This window comes from Bombina bombina, chromosome 8 (assembly GCF_027579735.1).
Source record: "Bombina bombina isolate aBomBom1 chromosome 8, aBomBom1.pri, whole genome shotgun sequence".
NCBI classification, from domain to species: Eukaryota; Metazoa; Chordata; class Amphibia; order Anura; family Bombinatoridae; genus Bombina; species Bombina bombina.
This window is the reverse complement of record NC_069506.1, coordinates 320,688,547-320,701,784: the sequence shown is the minus strand read 5'-3', so window position 1 is coordinate 320,701,784 and position 13,238 is coordinate 320,688,547. Positions and strand designations below refer to the sequence as shown.

The window sequence follows — 13,238 nt, the reverse complement described above, 5'->3', positions numbered from 1 at the left end:
GAGCGCTACTATAATAAAGTTATTAGCCCCTAATACGCCTCACTAACCCTATAATAAATAGTATTAACCCCTAATCTGCCCTCCCTAACATCGCCGACACCTACCTTCAATTATTAACCCCTACTCTTCCGATCGGAGCTCACCGCTATTCTAATAAATGTATTAACCCCTAAAGCTAAGTCTAACCCTAACAGCTAACACCCCCCCCTAACGATAAATATAATTTACATCTAACGAAATAAATTAACTCTTATTAAATTAAATTAATCCTATTTAAAGATAAATACTTACCTGTAAAATAAACCCTAATATAGCTACAATATAAATTAATAATTATATTATAGCTATTTTAGGATTAATATTTATTTTACATGGTAAGTTTGTATTTATTTTAACCATGTACAATAGCTATTAATAGTTAAGAACTATTTAATAGTTACCTAGTTAAAATATTAACAAATTTAACCTGTAAAATAAATTCCTAACCTAAGATATAATTAAACCTAACACTACCCTATCAATAAAATAATTAAATAAACTACCTACAATTACCTACAATTAACCTAACACTACACTATCAATAAATTAATTAAACACAATTGCTACAAATAAATACTATTAAATAAACTATCTAAAGTACAAAAAATAAAAAAGAACTAAGTTACAGAAAATAAAAAAATATTTACAAACATAAGAAAAATATTACAACAATTTTAAACTAATTACACCTACTCTAAGCCCCCTAATAAATAACAAAGCCCCCCAAAATAAAAAATTCCCTACCCTATTCTAAATTAAAAAAGTTACAAGCTCTTTTACCTTACCAGCCCTGAACAGGGCCCTTTGCGGGGCATGCCCCAAGAAGTTCAGCTCTTTTGCCTGTAAAAAAAAACATACAATACCCCCCCCCCAACATTACAACCCACCACCCACATCCCCTAATCTAACCCAAACCCCCCTTAAATAAACCTAACACTAAGCCCCTGAAGATCTTCCTACCTTGTCTTCACCATCCAGGTATTCACCGATCCGTCCTGGCTCCAAGATCTTCATTCCAACCCAAGGGGGGGTTGGCGATCCATAATTCCGGTGCTGAAGAGGTCCAGAAGAGGCTCCAAAGTCTTCCTCCTATCCGGCAAGAAGAGGACATCCGACCGGCAAACATCTTCTCCAAGCGGCATCTTCGATCTTCTTCATCCGGTGCGGAGCAGGTCCATCTTGAAGCAGGCGACGGGATCCATCCTCTTCTTCCGATGTCTCCCGACTAATGACGGGTTCCTTTAAGGGGACGTCATCCAAGATGGCGTCCCTTCGAATTCCGATTGGCTGATAGGATTCTATCAGCCAATCGGAATTAAGGTAGGAATTTTCTGATTGGCTGATGGAATCAGCCAATCAGAATCTAGTTCAATCCGATTGGCCGATCCAATCAGCCCAATCAGATTGAGCTCCGCATTCTATTGGCTGATCGAACAGCCAATAGAATGCGAGCTCAATCTGATTGGCTGATTGGATCGGCCAATCGGATTGAACTTGATTCTGATTGGCTGATTCCATCAGCCAATCAGAAAATTCCTACCCTTAATTCGATTGGCTGATAGAATCCCTATCAGCCAATCGGAATTCGAGGGACGCCATCTTGGATGACGTCCCTTAAAGGAACCGTCATTAGTCGGGAGACATCGGAAGAAGAGGATGGATCCGCGTCGCCTGCTTCAAGATGGACCTGCTCCGCACCGGATTGGAAGAAGATCGAAGATGCCGCTTGGAGAAGATGTTTGCCGGTCCGGATGTCCTCTTCTTGCGGATAGGAGGAAGACTTTGGAGCCTCTTCTGGACCTCTTCAGCACCGGATTATGGATCGCCAACCCCCCCTTGGGTTGGATGAAGATCTTGGAGCCAGGACGGATCGGTGATTACCTGGATGGTGAAGACAAGGTAGGAAGATCTTCATGGGCTTAGTGTTAGGTTTTATTTAAGGGGGGGTTTGGGTTAGATTAGGGGTATGTGGGGTGGTGGGTTTGTAATGTTGGGGGGGGGGGTATTGTATGTTTTTTTTACAGGCAAAAGAGCTGAACTTCTTGGGGCATGCCCCGCAAAGGGCCCTGTTCAGGGCTGGTAAGGTTAAAAGAGCTTGTCACTTTTTTAATTTAGAATAGGGTAGGGAATTTTTTATTTTGGGGGGGCTTTGTTATTTTATTAGGGGGCTTAGAGTAGGTGTAATTAGTTTAAAATTGTTGTAATATTTTTCTTATGTTTGTAAATATTTTTTTATTTTTTTGTAACAGTTCTTTTTTATTTTTTGTACTTTAGATAGTTTATTTAATTGTATTTATTTGTAGCAATTGTGTTTAATTAATTTATTGATAGTGTAGTGTTAGGTTAATTGTAGGTAATTGTAGGTAGTTTAATTATTTTATTGATAGGGTAGTGTTAGGTTTATTTGTAACTTAGGTTAGGATTTATTTTACAGGTAAATTTGTAATTATTTTAACTAGGTAACTATTAAATAGTTCTTAACTATTTAATAGCTATTGTACCTAGTTAAAATAAATACCAAGTTGCCTGTAAAATAAATATTAATCCTAAAATAGCTATAATATAATTATAATTTATATTGTAGCTATATTAGGGTTTATTTTACAGGTAAGTATTTAGCTTTAAATAGGATTAAGTTATTTAATAAGAGTTAATTAATTTCGTTAGATGTAAATTATATTTAAGTTAGGGGGGTGTTAGTGTTAGGGTTAGACTTAGCTTTAGGGGTTAATACATTTATTAGAATAGCGGTGAGGTCCGCTCGGAAGATTAGGGGTTAATAATTGAAGGTAGGTGTCGGCGACGTTGTGGGGGGCAGATTAGGGGTTAATAAATATAACATAGGGGTCGGCGATGTTAGGGCAGCAGATTAGGGGTACATAGGGATAACGTAGGTTGCGGCGGTTTACGGAGCGGCAGATTAGGGGTTAAAAGTGTAATGCAGGGGTCAGCGATAGCGGGGGCGGCAGAATAGGGGTTAATAAGTGTAAGGTTAGGGGTGTTTAGACTCGGGGTACATGTTAGGGTGTTAGGTGCAGACGTAGGAAGTGTTTCCCCATAGGAAACAATGGGGCTGCGTTAGGAGCTGAACGCTGCTTTTTTGCAGGTGTTAGGTTTTTTTTCAGCTCAAACAGCCCCATTGTTTCCTATGGGAGAATCGTGCACGAGCACGTTTTTGAGGCCGGCCGCGTCCGTAAGCAACTCTGGTATCGAGAGTTGCATTTGCGGTAAAAATGCCCTACGCTCCTTTTTTGGAGACTAACGCAGCATTTGTTTGAACTCTCGATACCAGAGTTAAATTTATGGTGCGGCCAGAAAAAAGCCAGCGGAGCGTTAACAGCCCTTTTACCGCCAAACTCCAAATCTAGGCCTTACATTTTCAGTGATTTAGAAGTAATCTCATGAAAATAATAAATCTGTAACACAACTAATTGTATATATCCTTTTATATTAAGTTCAGCAGCTGAGTAGTCTACATTCTACTTTATAGGAATTAACTTACTAGTTCCTTGACAGCAGCTTACTGGTTTGATGTGTTGTCTGACTCTATTCGGACAGATACTCCTTGAGGAAATACAGGACAGGATTAAGGCTTAAATTGGCCAATTCCTTGATTACGGATGCTTCCTTACAGGTCATTAAGCTGGTAGCAAATATTTCTGGTTTTGCGGTCCTAGTGCGCAAAAGACCTATGGTTGAGATCCTGGTCTGCGGATGTTTCGTCTAAGTCCAAGCTTCTGGCGAGTCCTTACAAGGGTAAGACCTTGTTTGGGCCTGGTTTGACTGAAATTATCTCAGATATTACAGGAGGTAAAGGCTCTTTTCTTCAAGATAAAAAGAATAAACAGAAAGGACGGCAGAGTAATTTTCGTTCCTTTCATAACTTTAGAGGTAAACCCTCCCTCTTCCAATCAGGATCAGGCCAAGTCCTCCTGGAAGCCTAGTCAGTCTTGGGAAAGCAGGGAAAGACTGGATCTAGTAGGGGCAGACTTTCCTTTTTCGTTCAAGCCTGGATACGAGATGTTCCGGATCCCTGGGTGGTGGACATGGTATCCCAGGGGTACAAAATGGAGTTCAAATCCTTTCCTCCAAGAGGAAGTTTTCTCCTTTCCATATTATCTGTAGACCAGACAAAAAGAGAGACATTCTTATGTTGTGTAGAGGACCTTGCCTGTCTGGGAGTAATAGTTCCTGATCCTCCGCAGGAACAGGGTCTGGGAATTTACTCAAATCTGTTCGTAGTTCCCAAAACGGAGGGAACTTTCAGGCCAATCTTAGACCAAAAGTGCCTGAACAAGTTCCTCAGGGTTCCATCTTTCATGATGGAGACTATTCTTCCCTTGTTTCAAGAAGGTCAATTCATGACAACCATAGACTTAAAGGATGCGTATCTTCATGTTCCCATTCACAGGGATCATCACAAGTTTCTGGGATTTGCCTTCTTGGACAAGCACTTTCAATTTGTAGCTCTTTCATTCGGCCTTGCCACAGCTCCCAGAATTTTCTCAAAAGTTCTGGGGGCTCTGTTGGCAGTTATCCGGCCTTGGGGCATTGCAGTGGCGCCTTATCTGTATGACATTCTAGTTCAGGTGCAGTCTTTTCAACAAGCAAACTCTCATACAGGAATCTTGTATTTTCATCTCTCCCACGGTTGGAAGGTAAATCTGGGAAAAAGTTCCTTGGTTCCTGCTACGAGGGTAGTGTTCTTGGGGACCATAATAGACTCCCTATCAATGAAGATACTTCAGACAGAGGTCAGAAATTCAAAGACTTTCAACTCTCGTCTTGTCCTTCAATCCTCTCCTCGGCCATCAGTGGCTCAGTGTATGGAGGTAATTGGTCTGATGGTAGTAGCCATGGACATCATCCGTTTGCTTGGTTCCATCTCAGGCCTCTGCAGTTATGTATGCTCAGGCAATGGAATGGGGATTATGCTGATCTGTCTTCGCGAATAGATCTTGATCAGGCGACAAGAGACTCCCTTCCGTGGTGGTTATCTCAGGAGCAGCTCTCTCAGGGAACCTGCTTTCGCAGACCTACCTGGGTTATTGTGACCACTGATGCCAGCTTGCTGGGGTGGGGAGCGGCCTGGGGCTCGTTGAAGGCCCAGGGTCTCTGGACTCAGGAGGAGTCAATTCTTCCCATAAACATTCTAGAGCTGAGGGCGATCTTCAATGCTCTAATAGCCTGGCCTCAATTAGCTCCAGCCCAGTTCATCAGATTCCAGTCGGACAACATAACTTCGGTGGCTTACATCAACCACCAGGGAGGGACTCAGAGTTCCTTGGCCATGTCGGAGGTGGCCAAAATTATTCAGTGGGCAGAGACCCACAGCTGCTGTATATCTGCGATCCACATGCCAGGAGTGGACATTTTGGAAGCGGATTTCCTGAGCAGACAGACCTTTCACCCAGGGGAGTGAGAACTCCATCCGGAGGTGTTTTCCAGTTTGATCCTCAAATGGGGGCAGCCGGAGCTAAATCTCATGGCATCTCGTCAGAATGCCAAGCTCCCGAGGTACGGTTCGAGGTCAAGGGATCCACAGGCAGTCCTGCTAGATCCGCTGGTGGTACCGTGGAATTTCAGTCTAGCATACCTGTTCCCTCCGTTCGCTCTCCTTCCACGAGTCATTGCTCGGATCAAGCAGGAGAGGGCTTCTGTGATTCTCATAGCACCGTCGTGGCCTCGCAGGATCTGGTATGCAGACCTAGTGGAAATGTCATCTCTTCCACCTTGGAGACTTCCGCTGAGGAAGGACCTTCTGCTTCAAGGATCCTTCCTTCATCCAAATCTCGTTTCTCTGAAGCTGACTGCCTGGAGATTGAACGCTTAATTTTATCTAAGCACGGGTTTTCCGAGTCCGTCATTGAGACCTTAATTCAGGCTCGTAAGCCTGTGACTAGAAAGATTTACCATAAAAAATGGCGTAAATATCTGTACTGGTGTGAATCCAAAGGTTTCTCGTGGAGTAGAGTCAGGATTCCTAGGATTTTGTCTTTTCTCCAGGAAGGTCTGGAGAAGGGTTTGTCTGCAAGTACTTTTGAAGGGTCAAAAATCTGCCTTCTCTATTATTGCATAAACGTCTGGCGGATGTGCCAGATGTGCAATCCTTCTGTCAGACCTTGGTCAGAATCAGGCCTGTGTTTAAACCTGTTACTACTCCCTGGAGTCTTAACCTCGTTAAGGTTCTTCAACAGGCTCCATTTGAGCCTATGCATTCTTTAGATATTAAGATGTTATCTTGGAAAGTGCTTGTTGCAATTTCTTCTGCTCAAAGAGTCTCTGAACTCTCTGTGTTGCAATGTGATTCACCTTATCTTTCATTCAGATAAGGTTTCATCTTATCTTTCATTCAGATAAGGTGGTTCTGCGTACTAAGTTCGGTTTCCTTTCTGAGGTGGTTTCGGATAGGAATATTAACCAAGAAATCGTTGTTCTTTCATTGTGTCCTAGCCCTACTTCTCATAAGGAGCGGTTACTGCACAACCTAGATGTGGTGCGTGCATTGAAATTTTACTTGCAGTCGACTAAGGATTTTCACCAGTCTTCTGCTTTGCTTGTCATTTTTTCTGGGAAACGTAAGGGTCAGAAAGCTACGGCTACTTCTCTTTCTTTCTGGCTTAAGATTATAATTTGCTTGACCTATGAAACTGCTGGACAGCAGCCTCCTGAGAAGGTCACAGCATTCTACTAGGGCTGTTTCTTCCTCCTTGGCCTTCAAAAATGAAGCTTCTGTGGAACAGATTTGCTAGGCTGCAACTTGGTCCTCTCTTCACACTTTTTCAAAGTTTTTTAAATTTGATACTTTTGCCTCAACTGAGGCTTCTTTTGGGAGAAAGGTTCTTCAAGCAGTGGTGCCTTCTGTTTAAGTTACAGTAATTGATGATGATCTGTGGACTCACCGTGCCATTAGAAAGAAAACAAAATTTATGCTTACCTGATTTCTTTCTTTCTTTCTTGATACGGTGTGTGAGTGAGAGAGTGAGAGTGAGAGAGATGCACTCACCAGCAAGCTCACAGTTAAAAATGGAAAAGTTAGTTACCGCATTTGGCCAAATGGGACAAGCCTAGGTACCACGTCAAGGTCCTTTCCAATACCTGAGACCCTAACACAGCCACACAATGCAAGCTCTCAAATCCAAACAAACTGTGAAGCTTGCTGGTGAGTGCAGGGTTGTGTTGTATTAATTTGTTTTGTAATTCCCCTATGGTTCTTGCACCCACTCCTGTCTGGGGTTAACTGCCTGTGACTCTGGTGACAGCACAGCTTTTTGTGAGGGCCACTGAGCACCCAGGGCTGAGCATGTTGCTGGTTCATGGGATGTGTTCCCGGTCCAGTCTTGGAGTGCATTCCCCTTCCGTGTTTTGTGTATATATGTATGTGTGTGTGTGTGTGTGTGTGTATATATGTATATATATATATATGTATGTAGTATGTATATGTATGTATATGTATGTGTGTATATGTATATATATATATATATATATATATATATATATATATATATATATATATATATATATATAAATACAAATATCAGACAGTATAGAAAGAAAATAAGAAAGGCACTCTCCGTATATTTAGTGTAATAACTTTACTTGGATGAACGTTTTCGTGGTCACCCCCGTCCTCAGACCTTACAAGACAAGTGATATAGTGAACTATTTAAATGTTTACCTGGTGACGATCCTACCAGAGCCTGTGGCGTCCTCCTAGCGCAACTGCGCATGCGCAAGAGTAAGTACAGAGGCCCTGGAGGTTCAAAAGAGTCACCAGGTCAAAAATTGTGAAGATAAACATGTGAAAATAAAAACAACAATTATATCATAAATATTAAAAACACAGAGCACAAAATCACCGAAATGGTAACTGATGGAAAAATTCTTTGTTAATGTGAAGTAGACATACATGTATTCGTAAATGTATTAGGTAGACTTAGAAGTTATATTGTATGTTAGAATGCGGTGTATAGCAGTATCAACAGAGTAGTTGCATGCAGAGGAGGTGTCAAGATCTCACATGTCACTCTTAATAAGGACAGCAAAAGCTCATAATATCTTTAACACTTTAGCTATATATTATGAGCTTTTGCTGTCCTTATTAAGAGTGACATGTGAGATCTTGACACCTCCTCTGCATGCAACTACTCTGTCGATACTGCTATACACCGCATTCTAACATACAATATAACTTCTAAGTCTACCTAATACATTTACGAATACATGTATGTCTACATCACATTAACAAATAATTTTTCCATCAGTTACCATTTCGGTGATTTTGTGCTCTGTGTTTTTAATATTTATGTTATAATTGTTGTTTTTATTTTCACATGTTTATCTTCACAATTTTTGACCTGGTGACTCTTTTGAACCTCCAGGGCCTCTGTACTTACTCTTGCGCATGCGCAGTTGCGCTAGGAGGACGCCACAGACTCTGGTAGGATCGTCACCAGGTAAACATTTAAATAGGTCACTATATCACTTGTCTTGTAAGGTCTGAGGACCGGGGTGACCCCGAAAACGTTCATCCAAGTAAAGTTATTACACTAAATATACGGAGAGTGCCTTTCTTATATTTTATATATATATATATATATATATATATATATATATATATATATATATATATATATATATATATATATATATATATATATATATCTTTGGCATTGCTTTTTGGTAATTAGAAGGCCGCTAAATGCTGCTGCATTATGCCCAGCAGTAAAGGGGTTAATTAGGTAGCTTGTAGAGAGCTTGAAGGGTTAATTTTAGCTTTAGTGTAGAAATCGGCCTCCCACTTGACACGTCCCACCCCCTGATCCCTCCCGGGCCCCTCTCAAACAGCTCTCTTCCCTCCCCCACCTCACTATTGTCACCACTATCTATAGTACTGGCAGAAGGTTTTTTTTTATTTTGTTTTTTAAATTTGTATATTTTCTGCAGTGCAGGATTCCCCCCCTTACCACCCAACCTTCCCTGAGCCTCCCCAAACAGCTCTCTAACCCTCCCCCCTCTCACTATTTGCCGCTGTCTGCCAGTACCCACTTTGCAATAAAATTTGCCCTTTTTTTATATAAATCCCCTCTTTTTCTGTAGTGTAGCTGCCCCCCCCTTCTCCTCCCAGATCCCTTTCCCAACATTATTCCCCCCTCCCTCTCCCACCACATCTTGTTTAGTGGTCGCATGCGCTCCCGCCGGCCGGAAGTTCCCAGTGATGGGCCGCCCACCCGCCTTCCTGCAATGGCTACCACTCACCAACGATCGGCACCATCGCTGGCCGATGCAGAGACTGCCACGGAGGCTTAAAAAAGGGTATTGCAGGATGCCTCAATATCGAGGCATCACTGCAATAACCTGAAAGCTGCTCGAAGCGATCATGATCACTTCCAGCGCTTGAAAACTCTGGGGACGTACAGGGTACGTCCTTGGTCATTAAGTGAGTTTTTGTAGGACGTACCCTGTACGTCCTTGGTCCTTAAAGGGTTAAGGCAAGAAAGTGTGATTTTAAGTAAAATACTGATGAACTAACTTTAGGATTTCTCTTTTATTCAGTTAGATCTAAACAAAAAAATAATGTATTAGAAAAAAACATATATAGTATAAAGTTCTTTTTTTGGCCCACAGGAAATATTTTGCGAAAATTGGCAATTGCTTACACTCCATGGGAAAGTAATTAACCAGGTATCAGAAAGTCTGAGAAAGGCTGTACTGGGGAACTAAACATCCTTTTTCTAATGACATTTAATTAAAGGGGCATTTGTAGGATTTGTGGAAGCTCTATAGAAATACGTAAATGTGCATTTGGAGGTTTCGGATACCTCTGAATGCGGAAGAAGGCGGCCATTTGTGCTGTTTGTCTATTTTCAGAGCAGAATTTAAAAATTTATATTTGTGAAACGGCAACTTTGGCAAAATATAGAACGGTTTTTAAGAGCCGACAATGCCATGTCATGATTGAATAAGGCAATGGCCGGGGTGTAAGTTGAAGAAAGGCTTTAATGTGGAAGTGTCTCAGAGACTACATTGCGTTTGTTGTCTCGATCAATAACTTGTGTTTAACACGGGAGTAATAGTGCAAATTTAAATGTGAGTGAAACGCCCTTTTTGGTTGAGTAGAATCAGCTGTTGAGAGCTGTATGAACCCTGGATCAGATGTAAATTCCCCAAATTAAAACTAAAAATAACTTATAAATAAAATTGTAACATCTATTATGGGGGAGCGCTGCCTTGTAAATTACGTCAGAAGGGAGGCTCACCACGTAAGACGTTTAAAACCCCTGATCTAGAAATAAGGCTTCTACTGAAAGGTCTCGGGCCCTTTGTCTAACTGCTGATCATGTTGGTGATTGTAATTACATAATAGCATTAAATAGTAAAAAAGACTGGCTCTTATCTATTACAGTGTGTGATTTCAGCATTAGCAACCCTGCAATACTATGTGTTTAACCCTTTGTGCATTATGCCCCCTCATTATCCATAGAACTGTTTCGTGAGCGCTTGTATCTGGACTGCATTTAATTACTGCCTCTAAACTAAGATTTCACTGCACTCCTAAAGGCAAATGACTTAAAGGGAAATAAAACCCAACATTTTTTCTTTAATAATTCAGATATAGCATGCACTTTTAAACAACTCTCCACTGTACTTCTATTATCAACTTTGCTTCATTCTTTCTGTATCCTTTGTTGAAGGAGCACCAATGCACTACTGGGAGCTAGCGGAACAATGAGCCAATGACGAGGCATATATATATATGCAGTCACCAATCAGCAGCTAGCTCACATTAGTGAATTGCTGCTCCTCCGACTACCTAGGTATACCTTTTAATAAGGGATACCAAGAAAACAAAGCAAATTAGATAAACTTTTAAATTTACTTCAATTATCTCTGACTTTACTGTCCCCTTTAACTCCTGCAAAGAGAGCCTAATAGGTTATTTTAAAATGTGTGACAATTTCGAATGCAGACAACGTAATTTCTAAACAAATAAATTGTTACGATTTGTACCCAAATGCATAGCCAATACTTTATTATTATTATTATTATTATTATTATTATTATTATATAATTAAATTAAAGGGACACTAAACCCACTTTTTTTCTTTAATGATTCAGATAGAGCAGCAATTTTAAGCAACTTTCTAATTTACTTCTATTATCAAATTGTCTTTGTTCTCTTGCTATCTTTATTTAAAAAGCAGGAATATAAAGCTTAGCAGCCAGCCAAGTTTTGGTTCAGAACCTGGGTTATGCTTGCTGATTGGTTTGCTAAATGTAGCCACCAATAAGCAAGCGCTATGCAGGGTGCAGAACCTAAAATGGGCTGGCTCCAGAGCTTTACATTCCTGTTTTTTAAATAAAGATACCAAGAGAACGAAGACAAATTAATGATAGGAGTAAATTAGAAAGTTGCTTAAAATTGCTGCTCAATCTGAATCGCGCAATAATCCATTCTACTTGTAATGTCTCATTCTGATTCTGCAGCACTAAACAGATTTATAAAGTAATGACAAGACGAGGATCAGCAGTCCGTACAATTATAGGCCTTTTTACAGAGCTCACAATCTAAGTAACAGTTATATGTCGCTACTTCATTTTTATGTTTTCAGAAAAATGGGTTTAAATCCTATTGGATCAGCAGTTGGTTATTATCAGAATCGGAGAGTTTGTTTTAAATGTAGGAAGACGTCTGTGGTAATCCGTTACTTCAGTTTCCTCTGGTTTTAAGCAGGGAACACTTGGCTTTTGTTTTAGTGTTGTTCAGGTATAAAACTGAATGTTGTAAGTAAATCTATTGCACTGCACTCTGTTTACATTAGCAGTTCCTAGTTACCTGTTGTAGGGCGGGGGTTGGACAGTTTATGGTGTTCCCTTGAGGACTCTCTGGACAGTTATGTAATGAAACACTCATTTAAGATTATGATTCATACTTTGGTGTCTGCCAGTAGAACAACCCAGGGATTAAAATCTCTAAGCATCATAATGTTCTGTTCCATACTGGTACAAATAACTGCTGCAAAGCCAAACGTAGAATCGCATAGAAAGATTGTGCGTAAATATATGAGCAGCATGGGTAGCCCCCCCAGATGATACTAGGTGCAAAATGCACTAAGGATTAAACACAAATATAGACATACAAAAGAAATGATCTGACTAAAACCATTTGTTCATTGTTTCTAAATATTAAAAAGGTGTTTATAATGGATCTATATCCTGTTCCGTTCTGTAAGTGTAGTCTTTTTACAGGTTTTATATATTACATTAAAATGAATACGCCTTTTTGGAGGGGGATATTACATCACCATTATAGGGGCATTTGTTTCTTTCTTTGCTGTAGTTAAAACTTTACATTAGTTTCCATTCCCATTTTGTGAAGCACAACCACTTTTGGTTATCAGTTGCAGGAGCGCCTGTAGGTACTGAAATTAATTTAGATAAGTAATCTCAAATATTCCATATAATGCTGTTTTTATACCGATCTGCATTTATTTCCTAAGTATCTCCTTTTTGTTGTTGTTGTTGATATTTGTACACTCCTCCCCTGATCTCTAATACAATTTAATAAAAATAATAATAATAATAATAAAAAAAAAAATATATATATATATATATAAGAAAAACGAAAGGCAGGAAAGGCTCAAAGCAACTCCATTTATTTGATGTAAAGGGACAGCATTAAAAGCTAAAGGCAGGCAATGAAAAGGTTAGTAAGAACTGCAGGCAGGCATCTGTCTTACGCGTTTCAGCTCTTGTTCAGCCTTATTCATAGAATGAGAATAAATGTATATATATTAAAGGGACATGATTATTTCATGATTCAGAAACAGTATGCGATTTTAAACAACTTTCCCATTTCTTTCTATTATCTAATTTGCTTCATTCTTTTGATATCCTGTATTGAAAAGCACATATATATATATATATATACTCAGTAGCTGCTTATTGGTGGCTGCACATACAGTAGATGCCTAGTGTTATTGGCTCACACATGTGCATTGCAATGTTTTCAACAAAGGATACCAAAAGAATGAAGCAAATTAGATAATAGAAGTGAATTGGAAAGTGGTTTGCAAATGTATTCTCTACCTGAACCATGAAAGAAGCATTTTATGTCCCTTTAAAGGGACACTGAACCCAAAACTTTTGTTTTGAAATTCAGAAAAAGCATGCAATTTTAAGCAACTTTCTAATTTACT

General features: G+C 39.8%; 1 protein-coding gene across 1 annotated transcript in view; it reads left to right on the top strand.

Moving 5' to 3' along the window:
* Nucleotides 1–13,238, top strand: part of MFN2 (mitofusin 2) — a gene marked incomplete at its 5' end in the record, with an annotated part of 116,895 nt that overhangs the window by 37,543 nt on the left and 66,114 nt on the right.